At 39.7% G+C, this 19,824-nt stretch overlaps 1 long non-coding RNA gene across 2 annotated transcripts; it reads right to left on the bottom strand.

The window, feature by feature from the left end:
- Window positions 1-6,425: 6,425 nt before the first annotated feature.
- Window positions 6,426-19,309, bottom strand: LOC138787107 (uncharacterized). Of its 2 annotated transcripts, XR_011362295.1 has the most exons (5): window positions 18,835-19,309; window positions 14,881-14,981; window positions 14,734-14,797; window positions 8,416-8,480; window positions 6,426-7,110 (listed from the first exon to the last, which is right to left on the bottom strand). It is a non-coding gene; the product is annotated as an uncharacterized lncRNA (long non-coding RNA). The 2 variants fall into 2 exon arrangements; XR_011362296.1 differs by lacking the exon at window positions 8,416-8,480.
- Window positions 19,310-19,824: the final 515 nt, after the last annotated feature.

Below are 19,824 nucleotides of genomic sequence, written 5' to 3'. Positions count from 1 at the left end.
GTGGGCTACTGGAACAGTATATATCAGGTGCCCTTAGTGGGCTACTGGAACAGTATGTATGATGTGCCTTTTACTGGGCTACTAGAACAGTATATATCAGGTGCCTTTTTCTGGGCTACTGAAACAATATGTATGACATGCCTTTTTGTGGGCTACTTGAACAATATGTATCACATGCCTTTTACTGGGCTACTTGAACAGTATATATCAGGTGTCCTTGGTAGGCTACTGGAACAATATGTATAACGTGCCCTTAGTGGGCTAAACCAGGGACACTATAAGTTACTTGTACACACAGGGTACTGGAATGAATACAGCTGCTGCTGCTGCTGCTGTTGTTTTCATCTATTTCTTAGCACTTAGAAGTGCTTTGGATTCAAAGATGACTTTTTCGCTGGATCTTAGCCCTGAAAAGGACTTTTGGGATCTGTAGTAAGCCTGCCTAACAAAAACGCTACTAAAACCTATCTCTCCCTGCTCCAAGATCTTTCCCTGTCTAGGTTGAAAGCGCATCTGTGGTCGCGAGGCAGGAGCCAAGTATTTAAGATTCGAGGGCATGTGGTTCAGCCATCCAATGAGGGTAGACGCCGTTCTCACAATGCTTGTGTACTCCCAGAGTCCCTCACAGCCTCCCTGAATGGTAATTGGATTTAAAAAAGCGCCAACTGCGATGGGAGGGCTTTCGAATGTTTCCCGCCACACTACTCGATTGAATTTGAATCTTTCGAATACCACAATATTCGATTGAATACCATCTCGATCAAATCGTATTCGCTTATCTCTAGTTGTAAACAGTTGTTTGAGCACAAACAGAGGGAAGGAAAACTATTTGGCTTTTAGACTATATAATATGGCTAAAATGTTTTGAGTAAGTGAACTATAGCTAGCTTCTAGTCATTATAATGTTAACCTCAATCGCATATATACCTCACATGCTTGTTCTAGTGCAGTTGCTCAGACTTCAGGAGTTTTTGCCATTTGTCTTTGTAAGGCCGTATTTATTCAGTCTTAACCAATTATGGATTAAGTGGAACCACATTTATATGTGCTTTACCAGACATATCTTTGATGTTAAACTATTGAACTCAGTTTATCAACATATTAAAATTGTAAAGGTGAGGATGTGGATCAAATGGGCCACGGCAAGCAATGGAGAGAGCTGCATCAGGGAGCATAGTCTAAGGGGCCGCTGATCTTCACCAGAGCACATCCCAAGGCAGGTTGGGCTTGCTGCAGCAGGCGACCCCTAGGTCGTTCCCCCTGGTTTAGCTTACTTGGAGTGGTGAGTGAAGTGCATTAGCAAGCAACATAGACAAGCATAACCAGGAACAGTAGCAGGGAACAGTGCAAAGGACAGAGCAAGAGCAGGAACATGGGCAGGGGTAGGGGAGAGGAGGAGGATGGGAAAGAGGGCAGGATGGGAAATATATACACAGCTGGGCAGCACGTGGAAGCTTATTAAAGGGCGCACTGGCCTTATGAACTTCATTGAGTTGGTGCGCATGCCCATAACTAGAAACTTGTATCATCTGCACATTTTTTTGCGCAGGTGTCAATTATAATGTTTTCCTTGCACATAATTTACTATTAGACATATATGCATTGATAATTCTTGTCAAATGTGTGCCTAAACTATTTGGCATAAAAACTACACTGGGTAGCAGTGTAGTACTGCTGTGCAGTAAGGGGTTATCCAGCGCTACAAAAACATGGCCACTTTTCCCCCTACTGTTGTCTCCAGTTCAGGTGCAGTTTACAATTAAGCTCCATTTGCTTCAATGGAACTGAGTTTCAAAACCCCACCCAAACTGGAGACAACAGTAGGCGGAAAGTGGCCATGTTTTTGTAGCACTGGATAACCCCTTTAAATATTATCTTCTCCACTTGATCCTTCTTCCTTCTGGAGAATTATTTAATGCACTGTATCTAAATGTCATGGCCCTGGCAAAATGGCTTAATGGCTTATCATAGCATCAAAAGATGCTCTTGCTAGGCTGTCCTTAGCTATACCCCTGGTGAAAGCCATATTGATGAAATGTCATAACACTTTTGGAATTAAAGTATTTGTTCTGGATTTTTCATTTATTCTACACCACAGTACTAAGGAAAAAAAAATCTCCCAATGGCTCCTAATAAATTTTTTAATGTGTAAAACAAAAAAGAGAATTGGTGGTTATAAGCCTTTTACTGATATTTCCAAGAATGTATTTTGGATATATTATGTACTCAAGATTAAAGCCACCACAGCTAGTCTAGAGATTTATTGATTTCATATAATACAGTAAATAGCATTACAGCAATGTGCATCATCATTCTCACAAAGAAGAATCAAGCACTAAGAATTCCCAATGCTTCAATGTAATTTTAAGTCTACCGGAAGTTAGTGGTAAATGGACTAAATACAACTGGAAACTGCAGAGATATTTCAAATTATTAAATGAGGGAAACTATGATCTTGGAAAGGTACGTAGCTCTTCTTTCGGAAAAGGGGTAAAGACATATAAGCAACCAGTAACATTCAGTCAATGGCCACATGATTTTGCTGCGAAAATTGTTCAGCCATTGTTTGCCACATTTCAGCAGAACGCAGGCAGCTGCTTTTGTGGCTTTAACCTTATCCATTTGCTCATCATTATCAGATGGATTCCTTATATGCAGGAGAAAGCCTCACAACTCAGTGTTTTACCGAAAATAAGACAGTGACTTAAATTTTTTTTTTTACCTCAAAAACAGGAACTATGTCTTATTTTCGGGGGATGTCTTATTTCTCTCCCCTCAGCCGGGGGTGCCTTATTTTTGGGGAGGGGGTACTTGTGCCTTATTTACAGGTGGGTTTCTTATTTTCGGGGGGGGGGGAGGGGCAATTGCCTTATTTCAAACTATGCTGAAAATCCTCCACCATTTTCAAAGGATTTCTTATTTTCGGGGAAACACAGTAGTTTTAGCAAATATATTTTTTTATTTCTATAACCTAAACATGAATTTTTACAGAGGTTTCCCCTTTTACAGAGGTTTCCAAAATTGTATTTTTGGATACACTGTGAACATAAGAATGAAGCCAACACAACTAGCTTTGAGATTTATTTTAAATTTCAAATTATTGAATAAAGGAAGGTATTATTTTCAATAATTCGGATAATTGTGTAAATTGGGTGTTTTAACATTCTTCATTTGGTTGGACAACCTTCTCGATGAAATTCAGCAGTTTTATGACACAAGATAATCTATTGCAGACACGTCTTACTTTTTGGTCATGTTAGTCTTTGTACTTAGGAAGTGATTGCTACAGGTAGTCTGGAATTCACATACCCTACAGATGTTTCCTGTCTAGGACTAATAACCTTTCTATTTAAAGCTGCACTTCCCCTGTTCCTAAGGGAGATCTTCTATCTTGAATATAACTATATGACCTCTATAACTGTAGAGTTCAACTTCTTATGGCGAAAAGCTATTAATTGGAGTAATAATAACTTTTCAGTCTGGTTAAACAGCCACTGCTACAGGCATATTCCTCTCTAGAACATGAAGATTTTTGTTTCTTTTGAAGTTTAATTCAGGGGTGTGTGTGTATGTATATATATATATATATATATATATATATATATATATAATTTTTTCAAATTTTGATTCCAATTCCATGATTCCAAGGATGAGCAAGATTGACGCTCATTTCAATATTTCAAAATGTAAAATAATCATATTGGCAATCCTGTGTTAGCAAAGACTTCAGAAGAGAAGGATTTAGGGTAAGTCTGTCTTAAAATTTCTGTCTTAAAATGAGTCACCAATGCAACCAGGGGATGAAGAAAGCTAATAGTATGCTGGGCTGTGTTGTTACAGGTATAACCAGTAGAAAGAGAGAGACTGTGATCCCGCTGTATAGAGCTCTACTGAGACCACATGGAATACTGTGTCCGATTCTGAAGATATCACCTACATAAAGATAGAACGGGGCCAAAGACGGCCTACATAAATGGTGGACAAAATGAAGTATAAAAAAATCAGGAAAGTATTAAGGTTCTAAATCTGTATAGTCTGGAGAAAACAAGGGAAAGGGGGGACACAATCGAAACCTTGAAATGTGTTAAAGGATTAAATAAGGTTCAAGATGGGAGTGATAAAAAAAACTGAACACAAGAACAGGGGCCACAATCTGAAATTAGTTAGGAGAAAGGTCAGAAAAAACACAAAATCTAAAACACAAATACTAAAAGGACAAACTAGACTAAACTTTTTCTACTGACAATCTTCTATGTTTAGCTTGCAGGCACGAGTAATCGCACAGCCTGGCCACACAGATGATCAGTGCCTCAATTATGTGACCATTTGAATGTATTGCTATCAGCTACATATCACAGGGAAACAGCCCCAAAGCATGATGTTGCCACCCCCATGCTTCACAGTTGGTATGGCAATTTAGCATTCTTTATCTTCCAAACACGAGTTGTGTTTCTACCATACAGTTCTACTTTAGTTTCATCTGACCATATGAAATTCTCCCAATATTCTTCTGGGTCATCCAAATGCTCTCTCCCAAATTTCAGACGGCTCAGACATGTACTGGCTTAAGCACGGGTACATGTCTGGCACTGCTGGAGGCCCTGGCATTGTAGTGTGTTACTGATGGTAGCCTTTGTTACGTTGTTCTCTGCAGGTTATTTACTAGGTCCCTCCCGTGTGGTTCTGGGATTTTTGCATTTAGTTCTTGTCATCATTTTGACCCCACAGGTTGAGATCTTGTGTGGAGACCCAGATCAAGAGAGTCCATCAGTGGTCTTGTATGTCTTCCATTTTCAAATTTTTGCTCCCACTGTTGATTTCTTCGCACCAAGCTGCTTGCCTATTGCAGATTCAGTCTTCCCAGCCTGGTGCAGGGCTACAGACTGGTGTTTGTTTCTGGTGTCCTTCGACAGCTCTTTGGTCTTCATCATAGGGAAGTTTGGAGTATGACTGTTAGAGGTTGTCGACAGGTTTCTTTTATACTAATAGCAAGTTCAAATGAGTGGAGGACAGCCTCTCTGTTTCACTGATAAGCAGCCTCCCTGTTTCACTGATGGACATCCGAATCAGGGTGTCCTACCTGTGGATGTGTTCTAGAATAAAATTCCCAGAAGGTTTCCATAGCCATGTAACAGAACACCAGAACTTTCTCAGAAAACAGGAAAATGTAATTATTTGTACTCAACCACATAATTTAAAGTTTCACTGTTGTTTTGCAAAAGTTTTGACATGTCAAAAGTTTTGATTGGTTCAGGTCTTCAGACCAGTACTGATTGGTAAAACGAGCAAGGAGAATAGGCGCTGCAGGGTGTCTTCTTCCCACTGTGTTAAAAAAAGAACATGGCCTCAAGGTGTTTTCTGGGAAAAAAAAAATATTGTGTGGTAGGGTGCTGTCACCCAGCTTTCCAGAAGATTAAAGGATTGACACATCCTTGGCTCCTTACACCGTGTAGTGGTGCTTCTGGGTGACTCTTTGCCGTTACCCAATGTGTACAACTAAGGCTTCCAGTTACATTATTTACTCCCGACACCACAGCTTTGCCGATAAGCTTATGGCTATGTTCACACAACGTCAAAAATAAAGAAAAGGTGCCACTTTTGCAATTTAAAATAACTTCTGTTTTTGCCTCAATTTAACTGACTGCAATGGCAATGCATTGAAGTCAATGGAAAGACAGACATCCAATGCACACAATGCATCGTCATATATGTGACGATATCACTGCGGACGTCAAAATAATGATCATGACAATTATTTTTGGACGTCTTTTGCAAACAGCGGACTTTTTTTTATAGTTGTTCAAACAGTTTTCTTTTGTCCCCGTTCTTTCTCCATTTTTACTAATAAATTCAATGGACTATTCAATTAAGCCCCCCCCAAAGACCAGTTAGTAACCCCAAACTAGTATAATGTACCAGGAGCCAAGAGAAGGCTAGACAGCTAAATGACGTCTGTTATTTTAGACTCACAAAATGATGGACATAAAGGGAGCTGAAAAGACATTGTGTGAACATAGCCTATCAGTGAGAGTGACAGGTTTCAGCTATTGATGACCCATTCCTTTGATAGGCCCCAGGAAACCCCTTTAAATGAATTTAGCACAAATTTTAATTTGCCTTTGGATGTAATCATATGCTTAAAAACCTCTGGGACATTCACCACTATCTGTTTTTCGAAATGCAATTTTGATTTTGTATATATTTTTAATCGGTGTCTGTTAACATTTTTGAAGTCTCTTAGTTTCTTATGGAAACCTTCTGTCAACAAGGTTAAAAATACATGTCTAAATTCCTTGACCTTACATTCATTATATGAACACACGTAAGTGTAAGTTATGAGAGTCCCTGACCGTATATGTCATCTTACAAATAAAGTTCATTAGTTATTATAAACCAATGAGTCATGAGGCATTGCATGAAGCCTTTTATACATCTTTGCAACAGAGTTAATAAAATTTCAAAGCACCAAAGCCAATTTCATCTAGACCAAAATATGTAATTTCCCAAGTACATTAAGGCACATTTCCTAGTCTTTGTACATTTAATATTTACCGTTGGGCACATAAACAATTAAACCATTCTTAGACATGCCACAAAAATGTTTCATAGCAATTAAATGAAGAGGCCTACATTTTAAAAGTATGCATGATCAAATCCAGATTTTAAATTGCAATGCTTGAGGTGCATTAAAGATCATGGGCAGTGTGGTATTTTAGGAAATCATCAGCCAACTCCTCAGATCTAAAACACATGACAAAACCACAAGCCACACATTATGAGATCTGAAAGCTGTAACATGAGTGACCTAATTTATTCCATGTGGGTTTTCCTGTTTGATGTTCTTAGGCTCATTCTACGTGATGTGAACGCACAAATAATAAAACTCTGTGGTAAGGTTTGCCCCCGGGGAATTATTTTAACCATATTTTGAATAGTAATTTGAGGACACAAATTGGATTTCTTATGATTTCACTAAATTCTGTTCCAAAGGCAAGTAGTTACAGTAGTTGAAAGTTCCAGTTTCAGAGCAAATAATGTCTTGATTATACTCCAGGATATTCACATATTTTTCCATCACAGGGATGAGATATAACTGCTTCCATCTTAGCTCTGCAATGCCAAAAAACATAAATTGTTATTTTCTTCAACCATGATTTCTTTCTTTCTTTTTCATAATGTATATATTTTGTAGGGAATTCTGGATTCGGAGTGTGGACTGTTTTTAAATTAGCTAACATCTTTAAAAAAAAAAAAAAAACATTTGGGGGCCATCACACTTTTATAAAGCTTCATTTTTTCTCACCTATCTACATAACTTTTCTTAAAGGAAATCTGTACCGAACTGTAGCCGCCCCCAAACTGCTGGTACTACGTTGTAAAGGTCCTCACACTGTGTCTGGTTCGGGGGTTGGCCTTTCTCACGCTGACAATATTTTGAAGAAAGACTACTTTTATTGCCACGGAGTGGTGATGAATAAATCTGGCATGGCCTTAAGCATCCCTGCCCTAGGTCTGCAGCCTACAGGGGAGAGGCGGCTCAGGCCTAGGGCATGGAAGTGTTTGGTCTTGCCAGATTGACTTACCGCCACAGCAATAAAAGTATTATTTCTTCAAAATACTGGCACCGGAAGAAAGGCCAAACACTTAACCGAACACGGCGTGAGGACCTCTATAACGCGATACAGCAATCATTTTTGCACCAATCTCACAAATTGACCATGTACAAGGATCCTAGGGCCGTATCACATGCTCAGATGACTTGATTTAAGCAAGTGCTAATGTGCTAGATAGCTGTTTGCTTACTAAGCCCATATATGACTTAATAATCATGCAACAAGGGCTACACAGATATTGTTAGGGATGTCCATGTAGCCCAAGCTAATAAGTGTAAAATATTAATCTTACATTTACTTCTCTGCGCTCCCCGATGTCCTGCTAGCTGTAGCCCTTTCCTCGCAGTGCCTGTAGGGACAGACCGCTCAGCCAATCACTGGGACAGTGCTGCGGCCAGTAATTGGCTGAACGATCTGTCACTTCAGACACAGTGAGGAGTGGACTGAAGCTAGCAGGACATCAGGGAGCGCAGAGAGGTATGTGTTTTTTTTTTTACACGTTTATCAACTGCTGCCCATGCATCCTTATTACACATATCAAAGTGCCGTCAGCGGCCGATGATTTTAGGTCAGGACCAAAAGGCCCAATTAGCTGATGATCATTGTCATTGACTGATCGTTTTCTTTATTACAACAGATGATCGCTTTGTGTAATTACTGTCTAATGGCCTTTTACCAAGTTTAAGGCAACCAATCCTATTTGTAAACTAATCGGGCCTTCACTGTACTTCTGACAGTATGTAGCAACTTGCTCCTTTATAAACAGTTTCTTAAAGTCACCATTTTCTATGACTCTCCCTACCTGAGTGACACCTCTGAGGGCTTCAGACCTGTCTGCACCCTCACATGCATCTACCAGTTCTTGTACTGCAGGTAAAAAAAAAACAGTTGGGCTACTGTCAAATCACGACATCAGAAAGATGTGGCTGATTTTTAAATCTGCATTCTTCTGTACTATCAGGACGCCATGTGTCTGTGTCTCAATGGTTGTGGGGCACACACAGAACTCTAGAGGTGTTCTTACAGTACTGGATATGTACTTGTTTACAGTGTTACTACATTTGGGTATGAAAATGGAACAATAACTAGGTTTTAGTAATTAAAATAAGATTGCACCACTAACCAACTATGTTAGTATTCTGTGATTATATTGCTTTTGCCAAAGTGTGCTTTTTGTCAGAAGACTGAAAAAAAGTTTACCTACCGTACCCATTTTGATATGTTAATTGGTCTTTTTTATGTCGTCATATCTTAGTAGAAACAATACCATTACACTCTGCTGGGATCTGGATTACATTTAAAACGGTATTAAAAATTCTCTGACACATTCGTTGTAATGAATAGCAGCATTATTAAATTACTACCAAGTTTTATATGTATTGTTAAATATGAATGCCTAGTGAAATATTGAGGAATAATATAATAAAGTTTATCTAATACAAACAGCTTTCAGAATTGATGACTCGCAGGCTCTCATATTAGGATATCCAAAGGGAGCTATATCAAAACAATGATGAGATGGGGGTGCTAGTACAATGCCTTTAGTCAAGAAACTGCTCAATAAATAAGCTAGATTTTTAGTCTTTGTACAGAATGTTACTATATGATTGTTAGAGGTTTACTGTAGACGTATTAATTAAATGTACTGTGATCAGCAATAAAAAAATCTATACACAGCTTCCCCGTTCCATCACTGTCAGTGCTCTCATAAAGCTCCCTTCCAATTTGCACCCTTTTCTTGAGTTTGGAGGGATCGGAGAAGGTAAAATAAGTTTTTTGTTGTCCTATTTTTTTCCCTAAGTTTTCCCTGGGATATCCTTTTAGGCTATGCTCACATACCATTTTTTATTGGACACCCGTCATTTAATGACAAATAAAGGCTGCTTTTTAAAAACAACATCAGCTATTGATATAATAATGCTGCTGTTTTAAAATAACGACCATTATTGCCATTAAATGAAAACCATCCAACGTCCGACATTTTGATGGTGTGTGAACATAGCCTGAAGTAGTTTTATCTTAAAGACTATTAATTTGTTTCCTCAATGCAAAATGAAATTGCGATCATGGAAAACAGCAGCGCTTCTAACAGCTGTCCTAAGTTAGTCACGACTCTCTGACACGTGGCCTTTTTTAGTTATTTACTTTTGGAATAAAGGAATTAAGAGAATTAGTGAGTGGCACTATTTATTTCTACCTATTGAACCAACACAAGCCCTCATTACTACATGAACCTCTCCATATACACGTTTCCCAGGGGGCAATGCACCTAGGATTTCACTGTATTGCACACTTCAATCAGCAGCCAACAGTGTTATCATTGGCTGGTATCTCTGAGATCAGTGATCTGTTTGCCGCATTGGTCTAGTATGCATTGCTCCCACCTAGCCAGAATCCTGCTCAACACTGATGAGGAACAATACCCCAAAAGAGCTGTCTGTGGATAGATTCCTGGCTTTGGTATTTTCCTGGTCATATTGTCAGATTCGTAATTCAGTTGGACAATGACTGAAGGCCAATTAATATGGTGGTTTTGGTGGTTTCCATATAGGAGTTATCCCTTTGCTAGGTCCTTCCCTGGAGGAATATCTTTCTAGTCCAATGTTTTGAGACACGTAACTGGGGCTCTGCGGACCTTATTGAATATTGATCACTTCTCAATTGGATACTTTTTGTGCTGGGCATAGCTATACTGGGTCTAAACATCTTTGGGAGTAAGTATTGCAGCATCTGGATCTGAAGAGGATCATCTCAGGAACCAGGAGCATTAGGTAGATGGAGGTGTCCTAGCCAGGACACCCAGGTATTGCCAAGAGCCTGTATACAGTAGCTGCCCACAGTAATGTGCTAGTAGCCCAGTTAATGTTTAGTACCTACACAACATATCCCAACTATTATGGTCTATTGATGACCCTTTTACATGGAAGGACTTTACGTAACGTTGCAGAGCAACCCTGGACCAGGAATATATAGATTCAACCAACAAGTCTTGGAATAGGTCCTGGGCACAATTAGAGATGAGCGAACCGGTACGGACGGTATGGGATCCGGTTTGGATTTTTCCAAAAATCCGAGTCCGATCGGATTCGGATTTTTGGAAATCAGCTCCGATTTTTTTTTTTCCCCTTGCTTTCTAAAATGGCAGCCGTCATTCTAGAAAGCAGGAAGTGTTCCGGGCGGGAAAAGCGCTTTCCCATGATGCCCGGAACACATCCAATCAGCAGGGATCTTGTACTAGCCCACCTCCTGTGTGACGTCGGTATTGCTTTAAAAGGAGCGGCCACATGACCGCACCACTCAGTGTGGAGAGAGAGAGTACAGACTACTGAGAAAATATTGTGGGAAAGGAAAGATTAGGAAAGCGGATAGGAGAAACATCTAGTCATTGAGAGAGAAATATAGAGAGGGCGAAAGATAGATAGATTAGGCATAGGACAGCAAAGGGTGCATGGAACCAAAACGTGCAGTACAGATATACAAGTCCTATACTTCTGATACTTTGAATATCAAAAAGATAATGATGTTACTGACATGTAGAGCCCTAAATTCAACCAAATACACTACCCCCGTATCATATAGATGCTTTAAACACGAAATCCGAAATCCGTTCGAACTGAACTTTCCAAAAAAATCTGAAAGTCCGGTCGGACCGAACTTTTGAAAAGTTCGCTCATCTCTAGGCACAATCAATAAGTTGCCCAATTAATAGCAAAGGTATCAGTTTGATGCTTTGAAGCAGAGGCATTAAACAGGCACGATGTAGTTCAGCAGGTTTTTCAAGGAGAAGCAACAGGAGCATGGCACCACTACACCATACACCACTACTTTTGGGAGACTGCCAGATCCTCCTGCAGCACAGGACCAGTGACCAGGTTTTTATCTATGGTTTCTAACACATGCCCCCCGCATAGGCTGTACTTTTGTATATAGCAGCCAGAGCAATGCTGCCAAAGACTTCCCTTGAAACATTGATTTTATCACTAAGATATAAGAGGGGCATCTCTAAGGGTATGTGCACACTACGGCTTGCGGACATGCGCATCTCAGCATCTTCATTTTATGGTTTGCCAGATTCTGCCGTCCCCCTGAAGAATGAACCCACTCATTCTTTGGGCGGACAGCAGAATCTGCAAAAGCATAAAATGAAACCTAGCAAAGATGTGCATGGCCGTCAGCGTCCGCAAGCGGGGACGAGCTTCGGAATCTGTGGCAGGTGATCCGCTGGGATTCTGTAGTGTGTACATACCCTTAGACAGCTTGTGAAGTCCCCAACCAGAGGAGAAAACATTCTAGATTTAGTTTAATCTGGACCGGGTGTCTGAAGTTAAGGTAGAAGAACATTTAGGTTCCCGTGACCACCAGTGTTTATGGTCTGACATACAAACTCCCTTAGGGGACTTTTACATCAATGCATTAGAATTCATACACTTATCACTGCTATGCCATAGCATAGCAGGGATCAGTGTTAACGCTGCGGTCGCTGTGCGTGATCGCGGTGGCCTGCCATTGAGGCTGAGGGCCTGGCTACTGATAGCATCCGGTCCTCACCCGCTCTGAAGCTTTAGTGCGCGGCCCCCTGGCAGGGCGTGCATATATGCCCTGATGCCCCAGTGGGGACTTAAGAGGTTAACACACATGTGCATAATAATAAATTCTGCAAGATTATGCATAGCGTGTAATAATTTACACCTGTGCAAAAACATAGAACAGATGATGATTTGCCCCTTTTAAGAACTAAGGGGGAAAGAGGTATGTATCATTTAGTCTGCTCTTTTTTGGATAATAATGGATAATTTTTTAAGTTTTTAATGCTGTTGCAATGTATATCAAGTAGAATTTAAACATGCCTGGAAAAAAATATATCTATTCTAAAATAAAAATAAAGCATATAATAAAAAGGCAGGTAGTGTTTTTTTGCTTACTATCTATTATGGTTCTGCTTCTATGTTAACTCTTTGAGGACCAGGCCCAAAATGACCCAATGGGCCGCGCAAATTTGGATCTTAGTGTTTTCGTTTTTCCCTCCTCCTCGTCTATGAGCTCTAGCACTTTCAATTTTCTATCTACAGGGCCATGTAAGTGCTTGTTTTTTACAGGAATAGTTTTACTTTGTAATGGCGCCTTTCATTTTACCATAACATGTATGACGGAATTCCAAAATTATTATTTATGAAGATATACATAGGTGAAATCGTAAAAAAGAATACAATATGGTAACTTTTGGGGGGTTCCTGTGTCTACGTAATACACTATATGGTAAAAGCAACATAACACCATTATTCTATAGATCAGCCCTAACACAACCATATGCAGGTTACATAGATTTTCTAATGTTATATATATATTTTTTAATTAAATCCTTTTTTTTCACCTACGGGGCTGTATGAGATGTCATTTTTTCCGCCATGATCTCTAGTTTTTGATAATACCATATTTGTGAAGATCGGACGTTTTGATCACTTTTTATAATTTTTTTTTATATATAATGTAACATCAAATCGGTAATCCGCGCACTTTTCCCTCTTTTCGTGTGCGCCGTTCTCCGTTCGCAATGACGCTTGTTATATTTTAATAGATCAGACAATTACTCACTCTACGGTATATTATATGTTTATTTATTTATTTTTATATGTTCTATTTATATAATGGGAAAGGGGGGTGATTTAAACTTTTATTGGGGGAGGGGCTTTGGGGTAGTGTATTTGTGTTTTTAACTTTTTTTTTTTTTTTTTTTTACACACATTTGAAGTCCCTTTGGGGGACTTTTACATGCATTAGTGTGATTATTCACACTGATCACCATAGGCATAGCATTGATCAGTGTGATAGGCGATCTGCTCATTGAGCCTGCCTGTGCAGGCTCAGTGAGCAGATTGCCGATCGGACCGCACGGAGGCAGGTAAGAGACTTCCGGTGGTCCGATACAGAGATCGATACAGAGACTCCCCCTGTCACTTACACTTAAACGCTGCGCGATTGCTGCAGCCTGTCATTAGCGGTGAGGTGCCGGCTGCTCACTGCAGCCAGCCCCCACCACCTATGAAGTGCGCTCCGCGGCGCACTTTACAATATATAATATATTGCGATACTGTACCTCTGTATACCTCAAAAGAGACCTCAAAAGAGACCTCAAAAGAGACAATAAAGTCACCCAGGGGTGAGTAGGTGAGCCGGACTTCATGGAATACAGGCATCCTCCATTGTCTATAATTATCTAATATATTTTTTGGTGATTTCACTGTGTATGTGATACCTATCTAGTATCTTTATTATTCCCCAGGGCTCTGCCTGAGTATCTTCTTTTCATCGATTGGTGTTTACATCATGATGTGTGCCATCTAGTGGAGGCTGTCTGTATTTCTCCAATTTTACATACTTTCATTAGCACTTTGTATGCATGTGCAATATATAATCCTATAAAGTATATTTATATGTCCCCTCACTGTTTGTTTGTCTATCTGTTTGGTTCTGCTTCACTCCCTTCATTTTTAATGAATTTTATCAAATATGAATTATCTAAATAAAGGTTTTTGATAATATTTACTTGTGATTGTCCTGCATTTTCTGATCCTACATTGGATTTTCATTTTTTTGTGGTGTTTGAAGTTGTTGGTGCATTTAGGACTAGTTACTTTGGGCATTCTTCATTTGTTTGTAATATTGTAAAGACTTGTTAAGTTTCCATTTTCACAAATGACATCTTTTTGTTATGTGTCTTTGCTACACACCATTGCCAAATACTGTGTATTGCTACTTTGTAATACACAAGATACAACAACTAATTTTCCGCCACTGCAGTAGTTAGTTATTTCACACTTTTAGGTGGCTTGCCTTGCATTTTAATGCAATCTCACTGATGACACTTACTCTGAATTAAAATTTTGCATTTGAAGTAATGAAGTCATTAGGTATTCGGCACAGTCCTCAACTAACAGATTTACACCTGGGTGTCATTATTCACTCCCACATCAATTTGTGATTTAAGGACCTATTATTTAAAAGCTCATGCCGTCCTCTTCCAATTGCAGCTGCGGAGATGCTGTCTGTATAAATTGTTTTTATTTAGCTTACCTACCTTTTTATGCCAGAATAATTAAATCCTCATTAAAGTATCACTTACAGCATGTCTGAATACTTCCAGCTCCTCATTTCTTTTCTTCTGCAAGCTTTACAAAAAAGACGTACTAGTGTACAGAAAAGAAAACATATTATACATTTCACTCCGCTTATAATTGACTTTAGAAATAATATAATTGAAAGGATTTACCTGCAATGCCTCTTTATACAAAGTTCTAGTTTTCTGTTTTCCACCGATATTACGAAGGGCATTTTCAGACAATTGTCTCTTTAGAATTCGATTGCCATGATCTACATAAAGTCGAAAAATTAAGTCCCGGATCATAACATTCCACATGCAATACAGATATCTACCTTTTTATGCTCAACCAAAATGTATCCCTATTCTTAACAATATTCACTAACTAACACCAATTAAAAAAATGTGGATGACAGAAGCTTGGGAGGTAATAAGAGTTAGTGTTTTACTGGTAATCAAAAGCAGTTTGACCCCTAAGAAAGCTACCATTTTGGTAGTAATTCATGTGGGGCTTCATCACTAATACATCTCTTAAGCCAAACTTACTTTTTATATTTTTAAATCAGGTTCTTTTACTTTTATTCACATTTTATATTGCTATTGTCATCTTTGTATCAATAACAGAGTGCTACTACTTTAGGCTATGTTCACACAACGTGAGAGACCGCCGGGTCACAGAATGGTCGGCCTCTGCACGGATCATCCCAGCTGGTACTTAGGATGACTATTCGAACGAGTATTCAATCCCATTATAGTCTATGGGAAAAAAAATTTGCGGGACTTGGAAATCAAAATTCGACCACTTGGAGGTCACCAAGTCCATGATAAAACCTCCCTAAACGATGCAAACACCTCCAGAATGATACTGGGACATTAGGGGGAGCATGCCTGGGTGCACCTAACACCCCAAAATCGCAGTATAATGCCACTCTCTGCAGTTGCGAAGGAAAAATATTTGTGAACGTTTTACGAACATTTCGGGCAATGTTCACACATTTCGTTCGTATTTCTTGTGCAGTGTTACATACATGATTCCAATGTGCATCCGCAGAGCGTCATGTTATTCGCGTGTATCACGCGTAATGCTATACGAACGTTACTGGAACAGTATGTATGAGGTGCCTTTTTCTGGGCTACTGGAACAATATGTATCATGTGCCTTTTACTGGGCTACTGAAACAGTATATATCAGATGCCCTTAGTGGTCTACTGGAACAATATGTATAACGTGCCCTTAGTGGTGTTAAACAGGGACACTATAAGTCACTTGTACACACAGGGTACTGGAATGAATACAGCTGCTGATGCTGATGCTGCTGTTATATCATCTATTTCTTAGCACTGAGGAGAGCTTTTGATTCAAAGATAACCTTTTCCGCTTGATCTTAGTCCTGAAAAGGACTTTTGGGTTCTGTAGTAAGCCTGCCTAACCAAAACACTACTAAAACCTATCTCTCCCTGCTGCAAGATCTTTCCCTGGCTAGGTTGAAAGCTCATCTGCGGTCAAGAGGCGGGAGCCAAGTATTTAAGATTCTAGGTCATGTGGTCCAGCTATCCAATGAGGGTAGATGCCGTTTTCGCGCTGCGTGCGTACTCCCAGGGTCCCAGGCCTCCCTGCATGGTCATTGGATTTAAAAAGCGCCAACTGCGATGGAAGGGCTTTCGAATGTTTCCCTCATATTTGCCTCACTACTCGATTGAATTTGAATCTTTCGAATACCGCAATATTCGATCGAATACCTACCCGTTCAAATCGTATTGGCTCATCTCTAATAATTACTAAAATGACCACAAATTGCTACAAATGTATCAACAGCCATGATTGTAATGACGAGCAACCAAAACAAAAAGGGGGAGATTTATAAAAGGGTGTAACTATATACCTGTTGTAAACTGCCCACAGCAACCAATCACAGCTCAGCTTTCAGCTCTGGTCAAATATATAAGGAGCTGTGATTGGTTGCTGTGGGCAGTTTACACCAGGTGTATATTTACACCCTTTCATAAATCTCCCACAAAGAGTATTGTAATTCATTTCAGGGGGACTGTTTAGAATCTTGGAAATACAGTGGAGGACTTTTATCAATATTGTGCCCGTGGAGTATACCACTGAAAAGGTGCAGAATTTCAGGTTCTCTGTGGCGTGCGCCAGCCTTTACACCTTCTCGTCTGATGGCCAGGCATGGGATCATGCCAGGGAGGAGACGTGGCCTCCTCCGCACCTAATTTATCTTTGTTTTTGCCTTGAAACTTAAACCATGCAAAAAACTACACCCACATTTTTGCACAATCCCTGTGACAGGTGCAGGTTTGTCTGCCTTTGCTCCTAAATCCAAGCCAGGGAAATCGGGGCAGTAATTTATTTAAGACTCATGTACAAGTAAGCCAGTCTTGAAAAATGTTGCCCAGGGTGTATTGTAATTATTTCAGAGGGCATGTTTGTATTATAATTAGTTTAATAGAGAACAGCACATACTATACTTCACTTTAGGGGACAAAATGTTGGAAACATTTGCTTTTAGAGGGCATAATGAATGGAGTTGCCTTTAGGAGTCACCTGTGAGGGTTTGGGACGTGAGAGAGAACGACCAACAACGATTTGAGAACCTGTTGAAAGATCGCAATGTACGATTCCTTGCTCGTCGCTTCATCGTTCGATGTGTTTAAGTGAGCTAATTATCGCTCAAATGTGATTGTTAACGTGAAAATTCGAACAATAATTGCTCTGTGTAAACAGACCATTAGTGACATCTTATGTATTACTTGTTAACTATGCCCTGTTTTCATTGACCCAAAACGTACTACTGACTATTGACCTACTTTTTCGCACATATCTTTCAGTAAGATGGGATGTTGCTTAAGGACTTATGATCTACCTGGTTTGGATACTGAATTTAAAAAAGTTCTAGATTGAATCCTATTCCTATATCCTATTAACTTTAGATTCCAAAGAAAACAGCAATTTTATAACTCTGCAAATGGCCATCAGCAAAGACAAAGCCATCATTTGTTTTAGCGCCCTATCACCTATCTGCCTATGTCTGCAGCTCTGTGCCTGGTACTGACCTGGCAGATTCCATTTAGGCATGCTACAGTTGCATGTACTGAAAGAGCAGATTGTGGAGAATGTCATACTATTGTTGAAGATTCTCAAACATTTCAAATTGTACATCTCGGAACAGTTTCATTGTGCTGTAAGTCTATTTATGCTATTACATTTTGAAACAGAATGAGTCATTATGAAGCCGGCAACAGAACTTTGGCATCATTTAAAAAAAAAATAATTCTACCTACAACAATGAAGGGAATCTACAGATGATGTTTTCTGATTTGTATTATATTATGTATTAAAGTAATTCTGACATTTTTACACTAACTTATATCTCCAAATATGTAATAGAAGAGACTAAGTAAACCCAACAATAACAGTACATTAATGGTTTCTGATAAGTTTTCAGAAGCGATCATCTTACCACATTTTAGGGGACTATGACAGTAATATTTTAGAAAACTGGAACAACTCTGCTGGAGGCAAAACCTGAAGTAGGAGCTAAGTAATTAAAGACAGAAAACGTACCTAATAAAATATTACAAGACAGTAAGGCAGAAAAGGTTACACACTGTGTATAAATTTTAGTTATAGGTTTCCAGGAAGGTATACAGGCTTCTTTTTACCAACTATGCAGCTCAATCTTTTAGTAATTCAAAGATTCAAGATTGTCTAAAACAACTACCCATATCATGAAATATGTCACTTGTGCAGCCCACCGCCGTCTTTGATGGATTTGCGGTGACCCAGAGTTAGCCAGGTGGTGAAAGCTAAGGCTGGTTGCGGTACCGCTGTAGCACTTGTCACAGGGCCTGAGCTTTACTTGAAATACTTTCTTAAAGTAATAGTACAGTCTTTTGCACAAAGTGGTTTACACTTGTAGATGATTGACAGTGTTATAAGAATTCTGGTGATGATTGTAGTTAACTGACTTGAATAGAACAGTCTTTTAGTAAGTTAGACGTTTCTTGAATATACAGAGGACTAGGGGGCTACCAAGGGGACCTGTCTGGGAAGTACACAACTCTGTCGGGGGACTGTGGAGACTTTACTGAGAAGAAAATAACTGTACTCACAGCTTTTCAATGTTCTCTGAAAGGAAAAGATCAAGGAGTGCCAGATCCAGAAATACAGGCCCCGAGCTTGCATACTAGGTGGAGCTAATCCCTTGAGGTTACACAAGGTGATTGAGTAAAGGTCAGTGGGGTGAGTTGGTTACTTCTTGCTTTTCCAACCACCAGTAACAAACCTTTGAAGTTTAGGATTTCCTGAGAATACCAAACCAGTCCATCCAGACATGGACAGGAGAGTTCCCCCGCGCTGGTAGTTTGCTCTGTAATGGCCTAGTTCGGTATATATTGTCAGGCGTCTGGAGGTATATTGTTGCCATTGGCAACCCTGGACTGTCTGTATTGGGGCCTATATGTTTGTGTCTTTTCCTGGCCTCTCTTGTGCTACTAATGTATTAAATGAGCATTGTTTCTGTCATGTGTTTGTTTAATGCTGTAATGTATTGACCTCTAGTGGTACAAGTGTTATTACAGTTTCTATAGCAACTCACTAGGAGAATATTGATTGGTCAATTCATATGTTTGTAAACAAGTGTTGAGCTTGATCAGTGCTCCTCCCCTGCAACCTATCAGACTGTAGTGATTGGCCAGGGGAAAGCTGGCTCCGCCCACATTCTACCCAGAGGGCTGTGCGGGTCTTGACAGTTGATAGTTGGTAGTCTGGCTTGACCAGAGTCACATCAAACCTCCCTGCATCACCTCAGTAATCCCATCAGGCTTGAGATTCAGGCAGCTATAAGGATTAGTACGTGTCCTCAAAGTCTCAGTAGGACATTCTCTGTATTTATTAGTGCCTGCTATCCGATTGGTGAAGTGTCAGAGGGTCAACCATTCACCGTCCATATCTTCCTGGCTCTCAAGTCAGTGTGTTCATGCGTCTTCCTCCTGCTGGCTAGTGAGCGTTGACAGCATCATTTCTTTCAAGTCAATAACTTCAGGTATCTATTCACACGTACCTTATAAAGGCTGGAAACAGCAAAGTCCCTGGAACAGGTC

The sequence above is a fragment of the Dendropsophus ebraccatus genome, chromosome 3 (genome assembly GCF_027789765.1).
Source record: "Dendropsophus ebraccatus isolate aDenEbr1 chromosome 3, aDenEbr1.pat, whole genome shotgun sequence".
NCBI classification, from domain to species: domain Eukaryota; kingdom Metazoa; phylum Chordata; class Amphibia; order Anura; family Hylidae; genus Dendropsophus; species Dendropsophus ebraccatus.
The sequence above is the reverse complement of the archived record's forward strand: the minus strand, read 5'-3'. Positions and strand labels throughout refer to the sequence as shown.